The sequence below is a fragment of the Schistocerca gregaria genome, chromosome 1 (assembly GCF_023897955.1).
Source record: "Schistocerca gregaria isolate iqSchGreg1 chromosome 1, iqSchGreg1.2, whole genome shotgun sequence".
Classification (NCBI taxonomy): domain Eukaryota; kingdom Metazoa; phylum Arthropoda; class Insecta; order Orthoptera; family Acrididae; genus Schistocerca; species Schistocerca gregaria.
In genome coordinates, this window is record NC_064920.1 from 472,610,704 (window position 1) to 472,623,113 (window position 12,410).

Sequence of the window (12,410 nt, forward strand, 5' to 3'; positions counted from 1 at the left end):
TATCATATCTCCCATCTCAACTTCATCTACATCCTCTTCCATTTCCATAATATTGCCTTGTATAGACCCTCTGTCTACTCCTTCCATCTGGCTGCTTTCCATTCTTTGCTTAGGACTAGTTTTCCAATTGAGCTCTTGATATTCATACAGATTGTTCTCTTTTCTCCAAAGGTCACTTTAATTTTTCTGTAGGTTGAATCTATCTTACTCCTAGTGATATGTGCTTCTACGTCCTTACATTTGTTCTCTAGCCATTCCTGCTTAACCATTTGCATTTCCTGTAGATCTCGTTTTTTTTAGACGTTTGTATTCCCTTTCACCTGCTTATTTACTATATTTTTTATATTCTCCTGTCATCGGTTCAATTCAACGTCTCGTGTATTACACAAGGATTTTAACTAGCCCTTGCCTTTTTATCTACTTTATCTTCCACTGCCTTCACTATTGCATCTCTCAAAGCTGCCCATCCTTCTTCTGTTGGATTCATTTCCTCTGCTTCTGTCAATCGTCCCCTAACGCTCCCTTTGAAACTCTCAACAATCTCCAGTTGTTTCATTTTATCCAGGCACGAATCCTTAAATTCCTATCTTTCTGCAGTTTCTTCAGTTTTAATCTACAGTTCATAACCAATAAGTTGTGGTAAGAATCTACATTTACCACAGGAAATGTCTTAAAATTTAAAAGCTGATTCTTAAATATCTGTTTTACCATATAATCAATCCGAAACCTTCCATAGTCTCCAGGTCTCTTCCGCACAGATATCTTTCAATCACAAAATTCACTTCTGCTACTTCAGTCTTCTTTGATGGTTGCCTCTATGAGTGTCCTTAGCAGACAAGAAATCACACTGCATTACAACAATGAGTACGTCTGTGTTGTTAATTTATTAATGCTGGATGGCTGAACCACGGGTGTGGCTGAACAGAATCTTCCACGTGCTTAATCTGTAACACTCGCAGTACAGACACCTTCTCCATTGCACCCTATCAATTAATATATCAGAAATGGTTACTGAATGCATTTCTGAACTAACTACTACATTGAAACTCAGCACGCACAGTGAAACCAACTATTCTCGAACTCTATTATTCAAACCATAATTATGACCAACAACATTTTTTAGAATATTTGTAACAGTGAGAAACAGAGTAACACTAGAAAAAGTTTTTCCGCAAGGAAACCTGTTGCATACGTCCCCGAATGGCTGTCATATTTCGCGCTAATGTGCACTTTCATTTGTTCTCTACTACACATCTTGTCAACATGAAAAGATTTGTAATACAGTTCTAAATATAGCAAAATTAATGAAACACGATATTGATTTTGTACAGAACACAAATTTAAAAACAAAAATAATGATTCAAGTGTTAAGGAATATATCTTTACCGTCAATAACTACCGTTTTGACTTGTATCTCCCAAGAGACATAAAATACGTCGATTAACACATCTTCCGAAGTGCACTGGAATGTTTCAAAGATGGCGCATGGAGGGGTGTCTGTTGCTGACTGCTGGGTGAATTTTCAAAGGAAATAATCGGAGTAAACGTCGATGATGTGTTATTGTTGACATACAGAAATTATTTGTTTTGTGTTTGTGTTGCGTAGTGTTAAAATAATTGACTTCCCTAGTTTCGTTGCCTTTACTACCAGCTCAAAATCTATTTGTTGATGCAAGAATAAACTGTCACCGAAAGGTAAGTTACTAAGCTGCCGTTAGTGCAGAATACGTGCCAGTATATTTAGTTGTAGAAAGCTTGAAGTAAATCTCACAGCTGTATGTAACGTAATATGTTGTAAAGTTTCATGATATTTTTTTTTATATTTGGTGAATTACTCATTCATCTAGCAGTTGATAAATATTGCGTATGCGGCTTTCACTTTCGGTACGTGCCAGTAATTTAATTTGTACGTATCCATGTGATAGTAAAGCTGGGAATTAGGACAAGTGCTAAGTGTTTGATTTATTATTAGCAGCAGAGTGGGTGGCCGTGCAGTTCGTAGTGAAGTCACCAGCCGCTTCTTCGAAATGTATCGCATTTCCGGAGTTTCTTCTTACTCACGGGCTACATTTTTGGATTTCTCACCCAATTACATATGTAGTTAGTTTGTTACGCAATACTTACGGTGCATTAATTTGTTTTGCGACTAATTTTCATTACTGGCACAACCTATGGGAGCGACACAGCTTGAATGTCGGCATAAATTTTGCGTGGTTTCAGTATAGATGTCGGTCGTTGTATTAAGTTTTTTCGATTATGAGTTTACATAAAATCAGTGTTAGGAGGCCTGAAATTGCGCGAAGTCTCATGGGACATATCGTTTACCGTATTTTATTTTGTACTTATTTCTTTGCAAGAAATGTTAGTATTTATATTTAATTTTTTGTGCTACGCATTATTGAATTAAAACTCTGAAATACGTGGACTGTTGCTGTTACTATAAGAGTACCTCTTTTGCTTTGGAGAAAGTTTTGCCTTGGCCAGCCGCGATGGTTCCAAAAAGCGTCACGTTCTGTTGTAAGACCAAGGGGAGGGAACGCAGCTTCGTTTCTCAGAATGCTGTATGTTGTATTAAAGCAAAAGTTCAATATACGATGTCTTGGTTGTATCATCGTTCATCTACGCACGTATAATGCTTTCAGACTAAATGGACAGATTTCCGCCATCCGTGCTTCGTCGTTTGATTGGTGATTGAATTGTTTTTAATGCGATGGCGCACAAGGGAACGTTCACCAGCGTCGCGGCAAGTACAGCGGCTGTAACAATGCAATCCGTGGACTGGGTGAACCATTAACCGTTAGGGATACTCTGCGGGGCAATGACGCATTATCATTTTTCAGCCGATCGATAATGTAAATCACCGCTAGTTAAGCTTTCGCAAATCAAGCAAGAACTGGCAGTGTGGATGATCGATGTTAGGATCTGTCGGGTGCGAAACATTTAAGACAAATTGGAAATGAAGTGATTGGTCGCGTCTGAAATGTGGTTTTCCTTGAGGTTGTGGAAGATCAAGTAGATTGATTGAATAAGTCATCCCGCAACAAGTCAACGAAAAAATGTCTTGTAACGCATTGAAACGAAGACGGAAAATGACCGTTCACGTTTGGTGAAAACAATACTTTGGGAAAGTAAGAATTACAGCGGCAGACCTTGACATGAGTATATAGTTCATTTCATCATTGATACGTGAAGTAGCAGTTATGCTGAAATGAAGAGGATAGCTGCCAAGGAACGGGAATAGAGAGCTACATCAAACCAGTCTGGGTTGATGACCAAAACATACAACAGTTCAATTAAACGTGGATTTTCAAATGTTAAGAGAGTGGTCGCGCGCTACCTATGAAATTGAAACAGAAGTGGCAGATAGAATATTGAAGTACATCCATTAATAAGTGGAAGATAATTAAAAGGTCGGTCCTGGATCACACCCATTGTATTTTTGGAACTACACCAGTCGGTCAACGGCTCTGATAAATGGTTTGCCATTATTTGTGTTCCATTTTAGAAAATTAGATTTTATTTCTTTCTAATTTGAAACATAAGTCGACAAAGTTTGTTTTCATTGCTCTCTTGCGTTGTGTTCAGAAAATGTGATGCGCGCGAACCATCAAATATCGGCCGATAGTAGAATCTGGAGACAAAATTGTTGACCAAAACTAGCCGGGGCACCTGTGTCAAAAATTTTATCTCCAGATTCTACTATCGGCCGATATTTGATGGTTCGCGCGCTTACGTCTATGTAACTTAATTGTCTTAATAAAACGATGCTGTGACCCGAGCGTAGCCTTGACAAAAATGACAAATTCAAGAAACTCGATTTCCGCTTTGTTGTGATTTCGAATGACTGATTTCAAAAGCACACAGTGTGTTATCTCTGTATGGATTTATTTATTTTCACATAATAATTAATCTTCACTGGATGAAATTACAATGTTATAGTGATCGTGAAACTTGGACCCTTATCGTGATACAGTACTGTATTGCACAGTATTCGGATGTGCATAAAAGTGAAGCCCCACAATAAGTAGGTAATTCTAGTTAGTAGCCTTTATCATAAATTATTCAAGAAAAAATTTGTCTAATTCCTTCCCCTCTTATCATATATGAAACTGCGCTACTATTCGTTTCTTATGTTCAAGGACTTCAGTTATAGATTTTGTAGCGTAACCTAAATTCGCCACCCGGCTTCAAAAAGTAGAAAAAATGTTGCTTTTCATACATCTACATTGACAAGGGGAATCTGCAAATCACGATTTAAGTGCCTGGCAGAGGGTTCATCGAACCACCTTCACAATTCTCTTTGCTCGAATCTCGTGTAGCAATCGGAAAGAGTGAACACCTATAGCTTAACCTTACGAGCTCTGATTTCCCTTATTTTGTCGTGGTGATTGTTTCTCATTATGTAGGTTGGTGTCAACAAAATATTTTCGCATTCGGAGGAGAAAATTGATGATTAAAATTTCGTAAGAAGATTGCATCGCAACGAAAAACGCCTTTCTTTTAATGATATGCAGCCCAAATCCTGTATCTTTTCAGTGACACACTCTCTCATATTTCGCGATAGTACAAAACGTGCTGCCTTTCTTCGAACTTTTACGGTGTAATCCGTCAGTCCTATCTGGTAAGGATCCCACACCGCGCAGCAGAATTCTAAAAGAGGACGGACAAGCCTAGTGTAGGCACTCTCCTTAGTAGATCTGTTATACATTTTCTGAGTGCCGGCCGGAGTGGCCGAGCGGTTCTAGGCGCTACAGTCGAACCACGCGACCGCTACGGCCGCAGGTTCGAATCCTGCCTCGGGCATGGGTGTGTCTAGTGTCCTTAGGTTAGTTAGGTTTAACCAGTTCTAAGTTCTAGGGGACTGATGACCTCAGAAGTTAAGTCCCATAGTGCTCAGAGCCATTTGAACTTTTTTTTACACACACATCATGAGGAAATTACTTCTGTCCTTAAGTTTTGCACGACAGTGTGCTTTAACGTCTCCGTGAATTATTTTTCAGCACTGGCATCAATATTGCCCTCAATGCTTTTATTTTATCACTCGTATGTACTTTTGTCATCCGATCACATTTCTACTGTACGTCACTAAGTTTTTTCAATTGAAAAACCCCCTGATACTGACTGATGACCTTCATGTTAAGTCCCTTATCCCCCAACCAACCAGTTAACCTACTGTATGCGTTCTGCATGTGCGCGAGGCCCTATGCTACACCTGTCAGCGCCCTCTCGGTCCCTAGACTGTCAATAATATTGTGCAGTATTTATTGATCGACTATGTATAAGATTGAAGGTTGGCCAATATATTGTAGAATATACTGACGGATCTACTGACATTACATTTTTATTTTGTAAGTTTCCTTGGTTAGTGATGGAAATCAAGTGGCGGAAGTCATACATTTCATATGATATACTTCAGATATGTTGTATATGGAGTACTGCATATAAATTGCTAGAATATTTAAAATATTAGAAACTTACCCCGATTAGAATGGTCACTCGTGATAAACGGCTGTGATTTTACCATCCTGATTATTTCGCAAGGTATGTCGTAGAAAGTAATAAGTTGGCTGTCTCTTGTTAGACGGAGTGGCCGAACGTTTCTAGGCGCTACAGTCTGGAACCGCGCGACCGCTACGGTCGCAGGTTCGAATCCTGCCTCGGACATGGATGTGTGTGACGTCCTTAGGTTAGTTAGGTTTATGTAGTTCTAAGTTCTAGGGGACTGATGACCTCAGATGTCGAGTCCCATAGTGCTCAGAGCCATTTTTTTCTTATTAGAACATAAACAATTTGAATTTTGACAGTGAGCTTATTCGTGATATACAGAGCCTCTCATATAGCGGAAAATGACTGCCACTGCATCTTTCTGATGCTTTTATCGTTACTAGAAACGCACTACTTTTATTATTATTTTTATTTCTCTGTCAGTTCTGTCCTGTACGGCTGGCAGATTGCCGACAATTACCCAAGAATCTGTGTAACGAGAGTTTTGTAAACTGCAGTCTTAGCGTGTGAATTATATTTTTTATTGTGATTCTTCGAATGACTGTCAGTCGAACATCTGTTTTTCATACATGCGGTCGTTCCACTATAGGCCATACCAGACGTGTACCCGTAGATATTCCTATTTTGTGAATGCTTCCCATGATTTATCGCCGATTGTACAATCGAACAATTATGGCCCTTTTCGTCTGAATTTTTGTTTACGGAGGCTTACAGACCTTCGTTTTCCCTGCATTCCATTCGGCAGTAGAACAGGAAGGTCAGAAGTTGTAGTACTACTTGAATTACCCTCCTCCACAAATTGTATGGTGCCTTGCAAAGTATAGATGTAGGTGAAAGGCACCTCTCCGTATGGGATCTAACGACACAGCAACCCAGCGCTTTCTGGCGGTAGCTAAGACTATGGAGAAAACAGTTTTTCATTCCATTGGTCAATTATATTGTTGCAGTCGCCATAATGGTTTCGATGCTTTTTGCGGTTCATGATATGAAGGAAGCTTATTGGAGTTAGGCCGGTAGTATCCGAGGGACATTAGTGGCACCACTCGTAACATAAAAAGTGGCGTTGCCAGAGGTTTTTTTAAACCGTGCAACGTGTGGCGCCAATTTTTAATAACGGCTCGATTCTTATCGGGGAAATAGTCAGTTGAGAGATTGGCGTCGTATGAAGAACTACTTCCCCTCACTCTTTTAAGCGGAGAGAGTAGGAAAATGAGAAAACATCCAATGTGTATTGTTCACTTTACCAGAGGGTTAATTACACGATGGCAACTTAAGTGCGGACGAAAGTAAAAATTGTCATTTGTCTTCGAATTTCAAAGTCGTCGTTTTACCAGTTACATAGCTACACAAAAGGGGATATAACTGGAATTGAAGCAGAGCTAAACACCTGTTTTCCAGCAGAAGAGAAATTGGTCCTCACTACGAGGCTACTAATGCTTAGTCCACCACCAGTAATGCAGGGTGAAGCTTTGACAATGTAAGCCATTCGTACTGGCGAAACATCATAAAAATCATTAACCGACCGTCGGGCGAGAAAACCGAGACAGAAGACAACAGTTTCTCAGCAAGTGACTACGAAAGGCTTAACAATTTTTAATGCTGTAGTCGTTGCTTTATTGCTCGTAACATATCGCCAGGAATTTTCTATAATTTTGAAGAATACTTTCTGTCACTAGTAATAACAGTAAACGTGTGGTGAATAAGTTAGGCGGATACAAACAACTAAGTAACTTGGAACATATATGTTCATTTTTAAATCAAGAAATACTTGTTCGTGATACGTTTGTATCTGACAGATAATGCATTAGCGGTTGCACATGCAGAGGGGGCACTTCATGAGAAGTGGATTGAGGAAATTGTATATGTGGATGAAATGGGTACTGTATTTGTGGTCCAACATGATAAGGCAATTGTTGCAATCTGGGGCTTTCCCTGCTGCAATAACTGCAATTATTTCGCAACATGATTCCAGTTTTCTTTCAGGACTCAATTTGCAAATCTCTGACAGAAGGAACTACCTGTCTTCATCATTCGCATCTTCCTTGGAATATGCTTCTGTGGCGATCCTTTTTCCACACTGCCTGTTTTTTTTGAAAGAGTTTCCATAAAGCTCAGTTGATCAAAATGAAAGCTTTTTGTTGAAAGCTTCAAAACCGATTTTTATATTTTTCTTGTTTCGAAGTCCCTGAAAACCAAAGTACGCTTCTGCCATGGATTCCAGGTTTCCTTTCAATCTCAGAAAGCAAAAACATTACGGACTTGACAATTCATTGATTTGTGAGTATATAGGAAGAGAGTTGATCTACTATCTGTGCACTATTTCTTTGCAGCTTTCAGGCGGGTGGAGCAGGAAGCGTAAGATAAAAGCTGCACGCTGTGAAGCGACTGCACGACGAGATGTTGCTGGTCAAAAAAGAAATTTTACCTTTTTTTTTTTGTAAAAGCAAACGAAGATAGAACAAAAGAGAAATGTTTGAAATCGAAGATAAAACTAGTTTTACAAGAACGGTCTTGAATAGAAAATGCGATAATACGCAGTGCTTCATCATTCGTCATTTCCCAGAGTGTTGTTAAACGCAACAGTTGATATGAAATCGTTGTTCGGCAGTCTCTTGATGCTGTCGCCATTTCTGATCTGCGGTATATCTTGGTAGTAGAGGTTAGCGACGTAACTTATATGAAGCGTTCTTATTTTTACTGATTAAAGACCATGAAACTGAGACGTAGTTATATGAATGGTCCATTGGGGATTGTACGCTTGTTTCTGTTAACTGTACTTCTAAGAGTCTGCAAATGGCGTAAAGATCTTAAAATACCCTGTTTCCTCTACAGGCGGAAATGTTTCTCTGTTGGCATAAACGTCGGTGTTAGGTTAAAATCTAACCTTTCTGCCGCCGAACAAATCATTTAACGTAATAAGAACAGCTGCATGTGCAGCTAGGAAACTGTGTACCGACAACTACTGTCTGCGACAGCTTTTCCTTGACCCACTGGCATCTTTTGCGTGGTTTTAATTTTGGTACCTCATTACCTCGAGTCGTGTTGTTTTGGCTCGGTCACCTGCAGTCCGTCTTGCTTTGTCGCGACACGAAAACACCGCCTCATGTCTCGCGTCACTCACCTCGAGATAGGCGCAAAGGCGAGTACATATATCAGTAGACACCCTGCGACTTCTCGTGAAATTTAATGTTCGTTAATATTAACTTCCCAGTGGTTCGTTCAATAACATACGCTCTGTCAACATAGTCGCTGCCAGAAAATTGTGAATGTATGTTTTAGCGCAATACTGTGTTGGGTCGAAATAAGCCAAAGTAATATCTTAGCGAACCACTGTATAGGGTCGAAATAAGCCAAATTAGTATCTCGAAATCCGAGTACGAAAAATTGTGATGCAACTTATTTGTGTTACCCTACGAGTACTGTTATCTTTTCGCATCATGAAAACTTCTACGGTAGTGGTTACAATTACTCAGAAATGAAGCAACAGTATAGTTAGTGTTCTGAAATTGGTCGTTGTGTACTTGTATGAGGCTGCACTGTAACCGTCTTCGATTGTTGGCACTTTCATTTAGGTTGTTGTTGTGGTCTTCAGTCCAGAGATTGATTTGATGCAGCTCTCCATGCTACTCTATCCTGTGCAAGTTTCTTCATCTCCCAGTACCTACTGCAACCTACATCCTTCTGAATCTGCTTAGTGAATTCAGCTCTTGGTCTCCCTCTACGATTTTTGCCCTCCACACTGCCCTACAATACTAAATTGGTGATCCCTTGATGCCTCAGAACATGTCCTACCAACCGATCCCTTCTTCTGGTCAAGTTGTGCCACAAACTTCTCTTCTCCCCAACCCTATTCAACACTTCCTCATTTGTTATGTGATCTACCCATCTAATCTACAGCATTCTTCTGTAGCACCACATTTCGAAAGCTTCTATTCTCTTCTTGTCCATACATGGCTACACTCCATACAAATACTTTCAGAAACGACTTCCTGACACTTAAATCTATACTCGATGTTAACAAATTTCTCTTCTTCAGAAACGCTTTCCTTGCCATTGCCAGTCTACATTTTATATCGTCTCTACTTCGACCATCATCAGTTATTTTGCTCCCCAAATAGCAAAACTCCTTTACTACTTTAAGTGTCTCATTTCCTAATCTAATTCCCTCAGCATCACCCGACTTAATTCGACTACATTCCATTATCCTGGTTTTGCTTTTGTTGATGTTCATGTTATATCCTCCTTTCAAGACACTGTCCATTCCATTCAACTGCTCTTCCAAGTCCTTTGCTGTCTCTGACAGAATTACAATGTCATCGGCGAACCTCAAAGTTTTTATTTCTTCTCCATGGATTTTAATAGCTACTCCGAACTTTTCTTTTGTTTCCTTTACCGCTTGCTCAATATACAGATTGAATAACATCGGGGAGAGGCTACAACCCTATCTCACTCCCTTCCCAACCACTGCTTCCCTTTCGTGTCCCTCGACTCTTATAACTGCCATCTGGTTTCTGTACAAATTGTAAATAGCTTTTCGCTCCCTGTATTTTACCCCTGCCACCTTTAGAATTTGAAAGAGAGTATACCAGTCAACATTGTCAAAAGCTTTCTCTAAGTCTACAAATGCTAGGAACTTCATTTAGGTAGGACTAGTAAACCCCACATCTCCCGTACCGAGCGAGGTAAGGCAGTGGTTAGCACACTGGACTCGCATTCGGGAGGACTACGGTTCAATCCAGCGTCCGGCCAGCCTGATTTAGGTTTTCCGTGATTTCCCTAAATCGCTCCAGGCAAATTCCGGGATGGTTCCTTTGACAGGGCGCGGGCGTTTCCTTCCCCTTCCTTCCCTAATCCGATGAGACCGATGACCTCTCTGTCTGGTCTCTTCCCCCAAATCAACCAGACATCTCCCGTCCCGTCCCCACTACCGATTCTTTAAAAAATCGAATTCTCTTGTATAAAACAGCTTCAAACGTCTGATTGCTTATAAAATGTGTCAATGTGTCACATACTTGACGTTAAGAATGTAAACGAGAAAAAGTTTGAAATTATGTTTATAATTTGTTGCGAGTTGCTAAGTGCTCTCAGAAAGTTGCTAAGTGCTCTCATTCTCAAAGACTGGATGAATCTAGTCAGGGTAATTTTTGCATCGTCGACATTAAGGTCATTAGAGAAGTTCGAATTGTGTCAAGTATGGTGATGGAAATCAGCCGTGCTCTTTCCTGGGCGCCATCCCAGCATTTGGTTGGAGCGGTTTAGGGAAATCACGGAAAACAAAGAGCTGGATGACCGTACACAGGGTTGAAACGTCGTCCTCCCGCGTGCGAGCCCAGTGTGCTAACCACTGTGCCACCTCTCTTAGTATGAGTTACGCTGTCTAACGACATATACAGATACTGTAACTTTAATACTTGTCTTACTGTGTTAAACGTTTATCATAAGATTATACCTCGCAATCAAATTATGACAGCATTTTAAATTTCTAAATTCGTCGATAATTATATGAAATATTGAAAAAATTGCGCCTGGAATCGGTTAGACAGGCGACAACATGGGTCGGTGGCTCAGTGCAAGCTCTTTGGTTTCCTTATTTTTGAAGGAGGTGGTATGGACCAAAACAAGAAAGAAAAAAAATGCTCAGTAAATATGGTCTCTAAATTGCCTTCCTTAAGAGCTATGACTTGTTCAGTGGAAATATGTTCCGCAGTAGCAAAGATGAATGGGTGGTCATTTCTCTAAAGGTATGCATTTTATAACTCAGGTTTACCAGACATTTCTTCGTGGTTTGGTCCATACTACCATTTCTGAAGGTCGCCTACCCTACGATCTTGGCAGTAAGAGTACCGGTACGTCGGCCAGGGTGGCTGAGCGGTTCTAGGCGCTACAGTCTGGAACCGCGCGACCGCTACGGTCGCAGGTTCGAATCCTGCCTCGGGCATGGATGTGTGTGATGTCCTTAGGTTAGTTACGTTTAAGTAGTTCTAAGATCTAGGGGACTGATGACCTCAGAAGTTAAGTCCCATAGTGCTCAGAGCCAAGGGCAGTACCGGTACACGTACTCCTCTGTCAGAGACATCAGAAGGATTTTCGCTTTTAATTTTGGACTCGATCGTTTCCGGACCAGTGTTTCCTACTTCAAATTGATACATTTTTACCCTTCTCCATCGTCCGAGAAAGTTTTATAACATCATCAGGGAATCATCATCATATATAAAGTGTCAAACGTCCCCTGTAGAAAAACTCAGTCTTGTCTGTTAATATAGGTAAAGTGCAACTAAATGATGCTCCCTAAGTTTGAGGAAGCATGATAATTTCAGGTGGTGTTTCATAAAAGTGGTGCCACCGAGCCAACAGCTTAACACTAGACCAAAACTATGAAGTGTCGCTACTTCAAGAGAGGAATTTTGGTATGTCTTGCTTTGCAGTGCTTAATGTCTTCCATAGATAATGGAAACTGTATGCGAAATATGGATTCAAACCGCCTATATATATGCGTGGGATCTTTTCTTTCGGACATGTCCGAAAGAAAGATGGTATCTGTTCTTTCAGACACGTCCGAAAGAACAGATACCATCTTCATATGGTTAAGGCTCACCGGCCATTTGACCATCTTCTACTGTACGGATGCACAAACAGGGCCCGAACTCTTAGGGGAATCGGCAGAAAGCTGCGAGTAATGATTATAATGGGCAGGTGCACTATGAATAAGTTGGGAATGTGGGTCTCACGGGAGGCGTGCCAGGGATAAGTCCCTGTAGTCGCACTATCCTCTGTGGCTCAGATGGCTGGAGCGTCTGCCATGTAAGCAGGAGGTCCCAAGTTTGAGTTCCGGTCGAGGCAAACATGTTCATCTGTCCGCTTTGTCTTATATCAACGCCTGTATGCAGCTAGGCGTATTCATTTCA

At 40.6% G+C, this 12,410-nt stretch overlaps 1 protein-coding gene across 2 annotated transcripts in view; it reads left to right on the forward strand.

Moving 5' to 3' along the window:
* The first annotated feature begins 1,443 nt into the window (after positions 1–1,443).
* LOC126353313 (uncharacterized) overlaps positions 1,444–12,410 on the forward strand; it is a 373,943-nt gene continuing 362,976 nt past the window's right edge. For both annotated transcript variants that reach the window (XM_050002753.1, XM_050002754.1), the window contains exon 1: positions 1,444–1,695. The gene's annotated coding sequence lies outside the window, so the exon portion shown is untranslated. The remainder of the gene's footprint in view (positions 1,696–12,410) is intronic.